The sequence below is a fragment of the Zosterops lateralis genome (assembly GCF_965231275.1).
Source record: "Zosterops lateralis genome assembly, chromosome: 11".
NCBI lineage: Eukaryota > Metazoa > Chordata > Aves > Passeriformes > Zosteropidae > Zosterops > Zosterops lateralis.
This window is the reverse complement of record NC_139771.1, coordinates 7,561,731-7,573,800: the sequence shown is the minus strand read 5'-3', so window position 1 is coordinate 7,573,800 and position 12,070 is coordinate 7,561,731. Positions and strand designations below refer to the sequence as shown.

The following is a 12,070-nucleotide window of genomic DNA, read 5'->3' as shown; positions in this document are numbered from 1 at the left end:
GTTGCAGTCAGTGCTCAGGGCTGTGGAAAATGTTCCCGGTTGCTTCAGAAGCTGTGACTGGCTGCTCCATGGTGGAATGTCCAGCTGTGTTTTCCAGTTTTAATATTCAAGGAATTCTTGTGGGTTCATGTCCAGAGAAGGGAATGGAGCTGGGAAGAGTCTGGAGCCCCAGGAGGGGCTGAGGGAGCTGGGAAAGGGGCTCAGCCTGGAGAAAAGGAGGCTCAGGGAGGACCTCCTGGCTCTGCACAACTCCCTGACAGGAGGGGACAGCCGGGGGGGTCAGGCTCTGGGTACAGGGAACAGGGACAGGAGGAGAGGGAACGGCCTCAGGCTGGGCCAGGGGAGGCTCAGGGTGGATTTTGGGAACAATTTCTTCATGGAAGGAGTTGTCAAGCATTGGAACAAGGCAACATCCCCATTGCTGGAAGTGTTCAGAAAACCCAGGGATGTGGCACTTGGGGACATGGGGCAGGGGTGGCCTTGGCAGTGCTGGGAGAAGGGTTGGACTCAATGATCTTTGAGGGCTTTTCCAGCCTTAATGATTCAGTGATTCTGGCTCTGCTGCCTGGCCTGGACAATTCTGATTTTTGGTATAATTTTATCTTGCTCTGGGCTCCACTTCCATGGGAGTGAAATCCATGGGCTTGAAGAGAATTCCCTGCAGGGTTTTTGTGCTGGCCCCACTGCCCAGAGCTGTGGGGCTGGGAGAGATGGGGACAAGGAAAATGAGCCATTGCCCCTCCCTGGCTGTGGCTGCAGTGCCAGCTGGGGCTCTGCAAGGAAACACCGAGCCTGGGTGATGGCAGAAAGGAAAACTAGGACAGGTTTTCAAGTTTATTTATGTAGACAGGGTAAAAAATCCAGCTCCAAAATAGCAAGCTGGGCATGTGGCACTCCCAAAGAAAGGCCAGGTAAGGGCAGGCACCACCACATGTACAGAGAGAGCTGCTCTGGGGTTTGTCCTCTCAGCACAGCCAGGGGAAGGGGAGGTTGGGAGAAATCCACCAACCACACTTTCAATCTCTTCCTTGAATTTGGCAGCACCTGCAGTGACCAGGACTTTGCCCATCCTGTGTTTATTCCCAAAACAAAGTTACTGCAAGGTAAAGGTGCTGATGCCTCCAGCAATGTGTTTATAAACAGCAGCCTGATTTGTCAATTTATGCAATTCGCACAAAGGAAACTGGGGGCTGGGGTAGAAACCTGCTCCAAGAAATGTTTGGTAATTCAGTGATGGATGAAAACTGAGATTTCAGTGCTCTTCAGCTGCCAACAACACTGAGTGTATTTTGGTCAGAGCCCCTCACTCTAGGGCTGCTTTTGGTACCCTCTAAATACAACCTCTGAGGGTGCTGGGATGTGTTTTTGTGGCAGATTAAAGTGTAAGATGAGCAAATCACCTCCAGGTTTCTGTGGGCTTTGCAGGATGAACGTCTCATGCTTTGCTTCCAGGATTCTTATAAACCTGCAGGTTTAGCATGTGAAAGTGAAGATTTTCCTCAGCCACAGGGGGAAGCTCCGTGCTGTGCTGCTGCCAGCTGGTGGGTAATAGCCCAGGCAAGAAATTGTTACCATTAGCATTGCATTAAAGATCAAGCAGAAGGTGAGGAAATGTGTGACTGGCACCAAGGGCAGCTGTAATCTGCAGATTTTCCCCTCCCAGAACGTCTTCTCTCTTCTGGCTGAAATGGGAGAATTTCAAAAAAACATAAAGCAAGTGCCAAGTTTGTGAAGGCTGTTTTATTGGAGTGCCTTGTTTGGCAAACAAAACCGTTTTTGAATAATTCCTTGTCATTTTCAATTTTTCTCTCATCAGCTTGGGCTCTCTGAAGGAGGCACGAGTCCCTTCCAGGACAATTAGGGCCATTTGTAATGAGCCACCCCAGTGGGATAAAGCAAAGTGAGACCTGGCTGGGGCTCTTTGAAGCCAGGGATTAGCTGGGATTGTTTGTGCCACCCTTCAGCTGGGGCTCACAGTGCCAGCACTGTGCTTCAGGATAGGCTCAATCGTGTGCTCCACCCCATCTCTGGCCAAAATAGGGCTGTATTTTGGTATATGATTCATTCCCATGAGGATGTTTGAGCGTTGATTAAAAATGAGAATGCTTTCATGAATTGGCTTGTTGGGAGCAGCTTATTGCTGCCAGCCTGGAATCTCAGAGTATCTGAGTGTCAGAAGCTCCTTAAGGCCACTCTGATACTGCACCTGCAGCTCTGTGCTCATCCTCTCTCCCACTCTCTTATCCCACAAAAATGTGTGGCGTTTGAAGCCATGAAAGGAATTGCCAGCCTTAATTTAGATGCTGTTTCAAAGACAGCACAGGGGCTGGAAATGATCTGTGTCAGGGCTGTCCTTGAGGTTAACTCTTTGTTAAGAAGGATGTACTTTGAGGGGCTTTGTTCCTCATCTCTGGTGTCACCAGCGTGGGCTCTGCTCTGGGGTGGTGTGAGGTGCTTCAGATGTGTTGGGGAACTGGCACACAGCAGTGCTGCTGCTCCCTTGAAGGGAAAAGCAGCGTAAAAAAAAGGTGTAAAGAACTCCCTGGTCATGTGTCATCACATAATTAAATCCATGCTTTAAAAACAGATTTAATAAAGGGGGATAAACTTACATTCTGTCCTGTAATCCCATATTCCTGGAGGTGGTGGCTGCATAGTAATTACATCCCTCAGGAACAGGGAGTAAGGAGACAAATCCTTGAGGTTCTGGCTCATGAGGGCAGGGAGCTGCTTTTGGACAGTGATGTCAGTGGGGTTTTGTGTCTCCTTGCTGTCACTAAAACTGAGCTCCTTTGCAGCATCTTAAACAAAACCAAACAAAGTGTGTGGGGAGAACCGCTGGAGCTCCGCCTTGAACTTGCCTTTGGAGTTCACCATATATGTTGGTAGGAACAAATAGAGTTCGCTTTCACTTGACAGTGACTTCATCCCGAGTAGGGCTGAGTCAGTGCCTGTGGAGCTGCTCCCTCTCCAGAGGATCCTTTGGCGAGGCTGCTGCAGCTGCAGAGCAGCTGAGAGCTTCCCCCTCCTCCCAAATCCGCCCCCTGTGCGAGCACAGCCTGCAAACAGTGCAGTATTCCCACCGTCAGCAGAAAAATTATTAGGAGCAAACCCTCAAATAAACGCGCCGAGTAGCAAAAAAAAAAGCCTCAAAAGCCGTCAGAGGATTTCTCTGTGCTCGGGGAAGTGAGAGCTGAGAAATTTAGATGAAAATACACCAAATCCCTGCTAATCTGCTGGAAGCCTTGCTTGTAACGTCGTGAATGGTTGTGTGTGTCTGCAGGAGCCTTTGTGCAGGTGTTCATTGCTCACACGCCCCAAATTCACACTTCTCCGTGAATTTCTGGTTTGCTCTGGTTTCACCGAGGTGTGCGGCTTTGGGATTTGGGCACGGCTTTGGGATTTGGGATTTGAGCAAAACCCTGCTCCAGTCTGTGGGGCTGTGATGCCTTTCCCTGGACCAGAGCTGGAACTGGGTTAGGCTGGGGTTTAGACCTGACAGTTCTTGGTCTTGTGTGCCTGCCTTTTCCCACCCTTCTCCTGCCTTTCCCCCTGCCCTTTCCTCTCCCTTTCCCTTCCCTTTTCCTCTGCCTTTCCCCCTTCCCTCTTCCTTCCCTTTTCTTTCCCTTTTCCTTCCCTTCCCCTCCCTTTCCCCTGCCTTTTCTAACCTTTCCCCTGCTTTTTCCCACCTTTTCCCCTGTTTTTTCCCACCTTTTCCCCTGCCTTTTCCTTCTTTCCCCCCTGCCTTTTCCTTCCTTTTCCTCTCCCTTTCCCCTCCCTTCCCTTTACTTCCCCTCCCGTTTCCCTGCCTTTTCCCACCTTTCCCCTACCTCTCCCTCCCTTTTCCCTCCTTGCCTTTCCCTTGCCTTTCCCTTGCCTTTCCCTTGCCTTTCCCTTGCCTTTCCCTTGCCTTTCTCCATCTTTTCCCCTCCTTTTCCCCGTCTTTTCCCCCCATTTTCCCTGCCTTCCCCCCCCGTTTCCCCTGCCTTTCTGCAGTCCCCATGACATCAATTCTCGAGGCTTCCTAAAACTTTCCATTTCTCCACCCCCTTCCCTCTCACCCGGGAACCATCTGCGAGCCCTCAGGTTCTCCCTTCCTCACTCGTGCACAGATTTTCACCTTCCACGGGCAGCTTTGAAGGCCGATGTGGGGATTTTTCTGGAGCTGGGGGTGCCTGTGCTGGGGGTTCCTGCCCTTTCGCTGGATCCCCGGAGCACACAGAGTTTGCCAGGCTTTTCTCTCCCTCGCCAGCCTCTCCTGTGTTTGGCTGCAGCTGACGGGCAGCCCCTGGAGCAGTCACATTTGAATTGTGCCGCTGGCTCCGTGCCCTGCAGAGGGGAGTTGGAAGTTTTCTGAGCTCCCTTTGATCGCTGTCCAACACTGAGTCACAGCACAGGGAGCTCTGGTGGCCTGGAGACATCCCACGAGTCTCCCAGGAGCTGCAGCCTGGAGGGTGCTGGAGGGGCTCTGCCCACGATCCCAAACGCTCCAAAGCCTTTTTGGGGCTGAGGGGAGATGCCCTTTAGCAAAATGCCAAGTCCAGGCTGGCTTTGCTCCCCTGCAGGACTGGCATGAGCGTGTCACTGCTGTCAGCTCCCAGGAAACCCTGGGGTTTGCATTTCCTTGGGAATGTTGGTGAAAAAATCAGCAAAGGACCTTTCAAAGGGAATGGAAGAGAATGCAGGGAGGGCTGGGAAGAAAACATGTGGTGAAGATATTATATTAAAACCTCCTAAGTCAAAATGTTGTTGCAGGTTGAAGGTTTAAAGATGCCCCAAGTTGTCCAAAAAGCCAGAATGCTTTTTCAGATAAAAATTTAAACTCCATCTATCTGTATGACTTCTTGCAATCCTTAATTGGTAATAGCTGTTGTGTAAGGGCAATGCTACCTAAGTTAAAAATAGGTCTGGGACTGCACTGACAACCCAAAGCAGGCTGGCTCCAGCAGTCACATTCTCCTTTTGTCAAATGACCTACAAATGTGACGTACTTCAGGGCAGAAATGCTGTCAGATCCTGCTCTGGGACCATTTCACTGCGGTAGAAACTTCAGAAAAACAGGCAAATTGTGTCCCTCACCTGTTGGAAATAGAAAAAGCAGAAAGCTTGCATAGCAGTGCAGATGCAGGCCTGAAGTTAAAAGGATACAAGAATAAGGACACAGAACAATAAGACTGTGGTTTTGTGCTGTGTGGAGATAGGCCTTAGCAAGCAGAAAAATATGTTAAGCAAGATAATAGAATAAGTTTAATCATGAGGCTCTGTGCTTCGTTTATAGAAGAGTATAAAAAGTTCCCGAGTGATAAGAAATATGAAACAAGCACCTATTGTTAGATATAAGGTATAAGTGTAGTTTTAATGATCGCTTTATGCAGATGTCTGTGAGTTCTTAACAATTTGCTATTAGAAAACTTTGAAAAGGCCTTTTAACACAGAGAATTCTCTCTTGTAACACAGAGAATTCTGGCTGCTGTTGAAGACGTGATCTGTTGCCATCTTAGCTGAGGGCTGCAGCAGGGCAGATCCCTGTGGCAGGGATGTTGAGCTGAGCTCACTTAGGCTGGGCCTGGCTGCAGGGGCTCAGAACACCTCACACGCTCTGGGTGAGGGGATGCAGCCACTCAGGACACTCAGCTTTATCCAAAACCAAATCAGATCCATCATCCTGGCTGCTGCTTTTCTCTTGGCTCCTCTCCCTTCTTGTACCCACCAAAAAGCTCTCTGCTCATCACCCTGCAGGCTCTGCTGCCAAACAGGAATGGATTTCCAGAGGGAGAAGGGTGATGGAGTGTGAGACTCCCAATTAAGCCCTGCCTTTCTATTAATAGCATTTAAAAGTAACACACCACCTACAACTTGTGAAGGAACCTCAGCTCTGGCATTTTTAAATACTTGGAGTGATTTATGTCCCTCGTGGTGTCTTTGCCTGCAGCAGCTTTGTTTCCAGTGTGAAAATTAGAAAATAGATTAAAAGCCTCCCGTTCCTCAGAAATGGCCTCAAGCTGTGCCAGGGGAGGTTTTAGGTTGGATTTTAGGAAAAATTCTTTCGCTGAAGGAGGGGTCAGGCATTGGGAACAGGCTGCCAGGGCAGCAGGGAGTCCCCAGCCCTGGAGGGGATTAGAGGGTCAGAAGATGTGTGGATGGGGCCCTTTGGGACGTGGATGACTGGTGGCCTTGGCAGTGCTGAGGAATGGTTGGACTTGATGATCTTTGAGGACTTTTCCAATCTAAATGATTCTGGCATTCTCTTCTGTTTCTGCTTCCTTCCCCACCCCTCAGCACTGGGGTTTTCAGGGGTTTCTGAAATGGACTGCTCTTCATTTCTCTGGGTTCCCTTAGGAACCAAAATCATAGGGACAATCCCATTACTGTCCCTAAATGGTTGCCATGTGCTTGGCAGTGGCCAAGTTGAGGGCTTTGATGAACTTGGGGATTTTTTTTTTTCCCAGCATTTCTGTGCTACTGATTCTTCCAATTGTTTTCCCTGCCCTGCAGCAGCTCCTTGCTCCTGTGTCCAGTCAGCAGAACCAAAGCTGTGTGTCTATCTTGGTGTTCCAGGCTGCCTTGGTGCAAACCCTCCTGCATCAGCATCTGCAGCTCCCCTGCAGCCCCAGAGCTGAGCAGGGCCTTTCTGCTGACCCTGCAGCTCAGGGGGACCCACCTTCAGCTGCCTCAGCTCCCAAAAGCCACAGCATCATCCCTGAATTACTGCCTGTGGCTGTTTGGATTGAAGATTTCCTCCTAGAAGGGATGCAAAATGTTCTGCAAAGCTGAGAGTCACTTCCCCTGTTTTGCAGACAGCAACGTGCAGGTCCAAGGCTTCTGCTGTGGCCACTGGTGATGCTGGGTTTGGGAAAAACACTCCTGAGGTGGGAAGAATGGTTGGAAGGAGGCAGAACTTCTTGCACCTTCCAGTTGCAAGTTGGGAGGACTCCAGAGCTTGTGTTACACGGGTCCAGACACACAGGGCTGCAGAGAGGGAGAGCTGCTGTGGGTTCTGCAAGCAGGGCAGAGCTAGTGAAGGTTTCCAGGGGGAAGAAACAAAATCAGCAAATAAGTAACTCAGTGCAGGGAGTGGAGCTCGGGGTGGGTGCAGTGATGTGCTGCGAATGGAATCTGTTTGACTGCGAGGGGAAGAGATAAGTGATGAGGTTCTCATCCACACCCAGAGGGGAGGAACAGCCCAGACAGCCCCAACCTGAGTGAGTGGGGACAGCAGTGTCACTGCAGTGCTGACAGGAGGCTCTGAGGGATGCACGAAATGGAAAATCCATGCCCAGGGCACCGAGTGGCCCCGGCAGGGCTGGGGCTCATCCCGGTTGTCCTGAAGGAAAAGCAAACAAGGCTTCAAAACAGTGAAATCACTTGATATGTAAATGTGTGCCTTGTTTGGGGCATGGCACTGGGAACAAAGGGAGGGATGTAAACAGCCCGGACAAAGGGGCCTCACTGTCTCCCTGCTCCTGGAAAAGCTCCTCTGTTCCTCAGGAGGATTTTTCTGGCTGCTCACAAACAGCTGATGTGTCCAGTTTCTCTTGGCCATCCCTTCTTTACCTCCTCGGTGATGCTGCTCCCGAGGAGCTGTTTTTAGAGAAGGCAGCCCAGCATGAGAGACAGAATCAGGCTGAATTCATCACTTGATTAATTAGTTCTTCACAGAAATCAGCAGCTATTCCCTGGTGCTGCCGGCACATCCAGCCAGGCCCTGCCCTCCCCTCCAGGATGCTGCAGGGTTGAATATTCCCCTCAAATATCATCCCAAGGAGCATCTCACAGCAACCCCTTCTTTGGATTTGCAGCAGAATAAACAGCACTTTCTGACAGCAGAGATCTAATCACAGAACTGAACTATGACTTTTATTAGCTCGTGATGTGATTTGCACTGTGTGCAGCATTTTCTGGATGTGTATTAAATGATATGTATTTCCTGCAGAATAATAGTAATAATGATGATAATAATAATAATGATAATAATGGTAATAATAATAATAATAATAATAGTATTCCCTGCTTGCTTAGAGGAGAAGCTACCTGGATTTGTTGATTTAAGGAATGAGTGGATAAACTCAGGTCAGGAGCTGAAACACTCTCTACACTATTTAATGGTCTGGTTTTCATGGGAAATGCTGCAGCAATGATTTAAAAACCAAAACAAATGAAAAAACAGTCCCGCCTGCAGCATCTCACCTCTGCCCCGTGATGTTCCCACGTTATTTTAATCCCTTGGGTCACTGGTTGTGCATAGAGTTTAGAAACTGAAGGAGGTGATGAAAACTCTGCTCGCTTGTAGATCTCATCCACTGAATCTATCTTTAGAGACAGATAAAAACACTATTCCTGCAGATGTTGGTGCTGTCAAAATATTGGGACTGCAGGGGAATCAAGGAGGGTTTAATCTAATTCCATCAATTACACTGAGGGCTCAGGATTGAGCTCAAAGAGAGGGAGCTGACACAACTGAGGGTGCTGTTTGATACCTCTGTGCTGCACAGAAAAGAAACTCCTGTTTTCATACTCTTGATATAATGGGTTTATTCATGCCAGATGAAATATTACAAGTGTACAGGGTACAAAAACCAGAAAACCTCTCCTGTAGGCACTGCAGCTCTGAAATCAGGGAGGGAAGGGAAGGGACAGGGTTCAGCTGGGCTGCCTGAAATTAGGCAGCTTTTTCCAGCATTGAAATGTTATTTCTGTGATTATGTTGGGAACAGAAGTATAAAAGTTTTCTAATGTAATTTTCCCTCATTAATCCAGCTGATTTAAATGTACAGAGCACTGTGGGGCTTGGTGTGACTTTTCCTGAGGACCCATCAGTAGGTTGCTCCAGGAACAATTATCAGCAATATCCCAAAGCAGAATAGATTTCAAACAGTTGGAAACAGTCACAGACCCTGGACAGAATGGCCTTAGAGAAAATGGAATTATGCAACAGCAAACAGACAGTTAATCACAGCGTGATCCTGCTCTGTGAAGAGACAGCGTGAACTTGGTTTCTTGCTTAATTAAGTTTTCTGATATAAACACGTATCTGATGTCCCTGGTGCAGCAGGGCCCTGATAATGGTGCTGGTGACCTCTGCAGGGAGGGGAGTGTGGGCTGAGCAAAGGCTCGGGGAACTTCAGTCTGTCAGAGCAACAACTCTGACTCTCAGGGTGGTCCTGGAGATGTCAGGGCAGCATTTAAAGGGCTCATCTCTACAACAACAACAACAACAATTCTTTTTTCTGAGGTTTTCGCAACGTGAGTGTGTGCTGGGGCTTCAGTTCATTGAAACTTTTGGCAATAAACGCTGTGTATTTAAACTTACTCAGCACAGTGAAAGAATTCCACATACATAATCTATTTGGGGGCTTTTTTGGTTGATTTGGGCATTTCTTGGGGTTTTTTATTGGTTGGTTGGTTGGTTTGGACTTTTGTTTTAAATCAGATCTTGCCATTTAATTGTTGCTGTCATTTCCAGGCTGAGTGTCACAGCTGATACTCACCACTGACAGCCAGGACTTCTTAGTGTGCCTTCAAATCCAGCTTTGGAAAATGACTCATTACTCTTTTGTTTTGGCACCAAAAAGTTTATTACAGCACACAAAAAATTTCTGCAAGCAGCTGAGAGTTCCTCCAGCCCGAGGCGTTTGATGGAGTGTGTTCTGGCTTAGCACCTACAGGTTTCAGAAGGGATTTTCAGGGGCAGTGGTACTGGGCTCAGGGGAGGTTTTTTTGAAGTAGAATAAATGGGAATAACTTTGTGCAGGTGCTGCCTAGGTAGGGTTTTCTGCCTCGGCAGCTGGGAGCAGGGAGAGTAACACGGAGCTTTCTGAGCAGCCCCAATAATCTCCCCTGGCTGGCGAATAACGTAAACACCGAATCTTATAAATCACGGGGAAAGGAGTAACCCGAGCCTGGAGATGGGAAAGCTGCCTTCCCTGGGAGTTCACTGGAGTGGAGGTCGGAGGAATCGCTTGGAAGTGGTGAATCAGAGCTGGGCTGCTGCCTGAACCCTGGGCTGGCTCTGCCTGTGCCGCTGAGCTCTGCCTGTCCCGCCTGGAATCCTCCTCCCTGTGCTCCGGGGAAAGCCATGAAGGGGGATGGCAGTGCCATGTGGAACCTGATGTGGAAATACTGCATCTCTGTCAGGACCATCAGGTATGGGGGGATTTACACACCTTTGTTTTGGGGAGGATGAAATGTGTGTGCTGTTGGAGCTCCTGCTCCCTGTAGAGTTAACTCTCAGCAGCCTGGGAGGGTTCCCAGGGTGGATTCTTCTTCCTCAGCCTTAGACTGAACGAGCAGAAAGAAAATGACAGGATTATGGCAAAAAAAAAAAATAATAATAATAAAAAAAAATAAAAAAAAAAAATAAAAAAACCCCACAACTTCCAGGAACGTGGAGTTTTCTGTCTCGTTTACAAGCAGGAGAAAGAAAATAGGAATATGAAAGAATCTTTATTTTAGCGAGTGAGAATTTGAAAATTCTGCTCCTCTTCCGAATGCTTGCCTGTCATAATCTTCTGGTTGTCGTGTCTCCCAAATGCAGAGGCTGAGCAGTTGTTCTTGGCACTCTGCAAGCATCACCTGTGGGGAGGGAGGGGTGAGAAGAAGGTGTCCTTTAGGGCAGGATGAACCCCTGGATTGGGTGTGTGGTGTCTCCAGGCTGGTGTGGAGCCGTGAGGAACCCCTGGATTGGGTGTGTGATGTTCCCAGGCTGGTGTGGAGCACGCAGGGACTGCAGGAGGGGCCGGGCTGTGGGTGCTGAGCCTGCCTGGGCACAGCCCCGGGCTGCAGGGCACTGCCAGGAGCAGCTGCCCGGGATTCCAGCACAGCTCATTCCAGGAACGGAGCTGCTCACAGAGACACTTGATGATTGTGCATCCTCACAGCGATTTTTTTATATACATTTTTAAATAGTTAGCCGGGCTCAGGCCTTGGTTTCTTGGTGGGACAGGGCTGTGTGGGTTAAGTGGCACCTTTGGCCGTGCCAGCTCCCCTGCAGAGATCCTGTCATCCGAGTAATTACTGCATTTCACACCCCATAATGATTCCGGGCTGAGGAAATAGTTCAGAGAGCCTGAATTCCTGCATGGACTTTCCTTACAACTCCAAATGAGGCTGTGGAAGGCTTTTTATCATCAGGGTGCCAAAATAAAGCTGAGAAATCCCTTAGTTCCCAGCAGAGGCAATATAATAGAAACTGGCAATAATCCTCGAGAGAGGATTCGATTAAGATAAAAATAATTTTATTTATGATCCGGGTTTAGAAGCAGAAGCAGAGGGAAAGCCTGAAAGAAGCACATGAGTGCAGCCTTTGCAGCCCAGATGTTCATCCCAAACTCGGGTGCTGCTCTGAGCAAAGTCCTGTGCAAACCCCTCAGCCCTGAGGGTGGATGATCCTACAAAACTAAACTTTAAAAGTTCCTCTGAGGCCTCGGGTGTGGTGATTTTCCCGAAGTTTGACATGCAAATTGTGATGTAAACAGCCAGTTCTTTATTTCATCAGTGACCTTAACTGCTGTGTAGGGTGGGTTGAATATTAGCTGAGTTATTCGCAGCAGGGCTTATTTATAGAGCTGCTGGTGGCTCTCACAGCCAGTGAAATGCAGGGTAACAAGAGGATTTTCAATGAGTGTTTTTGGTTGTTTTGACAGATCCTATCTTTCTTCGGCAGCAACGCCAAGAGGTTAAAGGGAATAAAAAAAACCCGAGTTTTCCTTTGTGGAAAAAGTTCTCTACCACCCTAAGTTGCTTTTCTGACACGGTTCAGAGACCTCCCTGAATCTGTCCCTGTATTTTGGGAGGCTCCAGTGGTTACTGGGGCTCCTGTTCTTATCCATCCAGGGAGGGCTATCTCAATTCTCCTTCTCTGCCTCCTCTCCTTTTTGTGGGAGCCTGTGCAGCCCGTCTGGAGGTGTCAGGAGCCTGGCTGTGGGTTTGGTGCTGGGTTTGGTGCTGCCCTGCCCTGGTGGGAGCTCCCTGCCCACCCCACACTGGGCACCAGTCCCTGCCTGCACTACACTGGGCTGCTTGTCCTGCAGCCCTGATGAATGAGGGATTTATGCCTGCCTGAGAAAACAGC

General features: G+C 48.9%; 1 protein-coding gene across 5 annotated transcripts in view; it reads left to right on the top strand.

Annotated features, from left to right (window-relative positions):
• IQSEC1 (IQ motif and Sec7 domain ArfGEF 1) overlaps positions 1 to 12,070 on the top strand; it is a 270,877-nt gene that overhangs the window by 148,412 nt on the left and 110,395 nt on the right. The gene's annotated exons all lie outside the window — the stretch shown is intronic.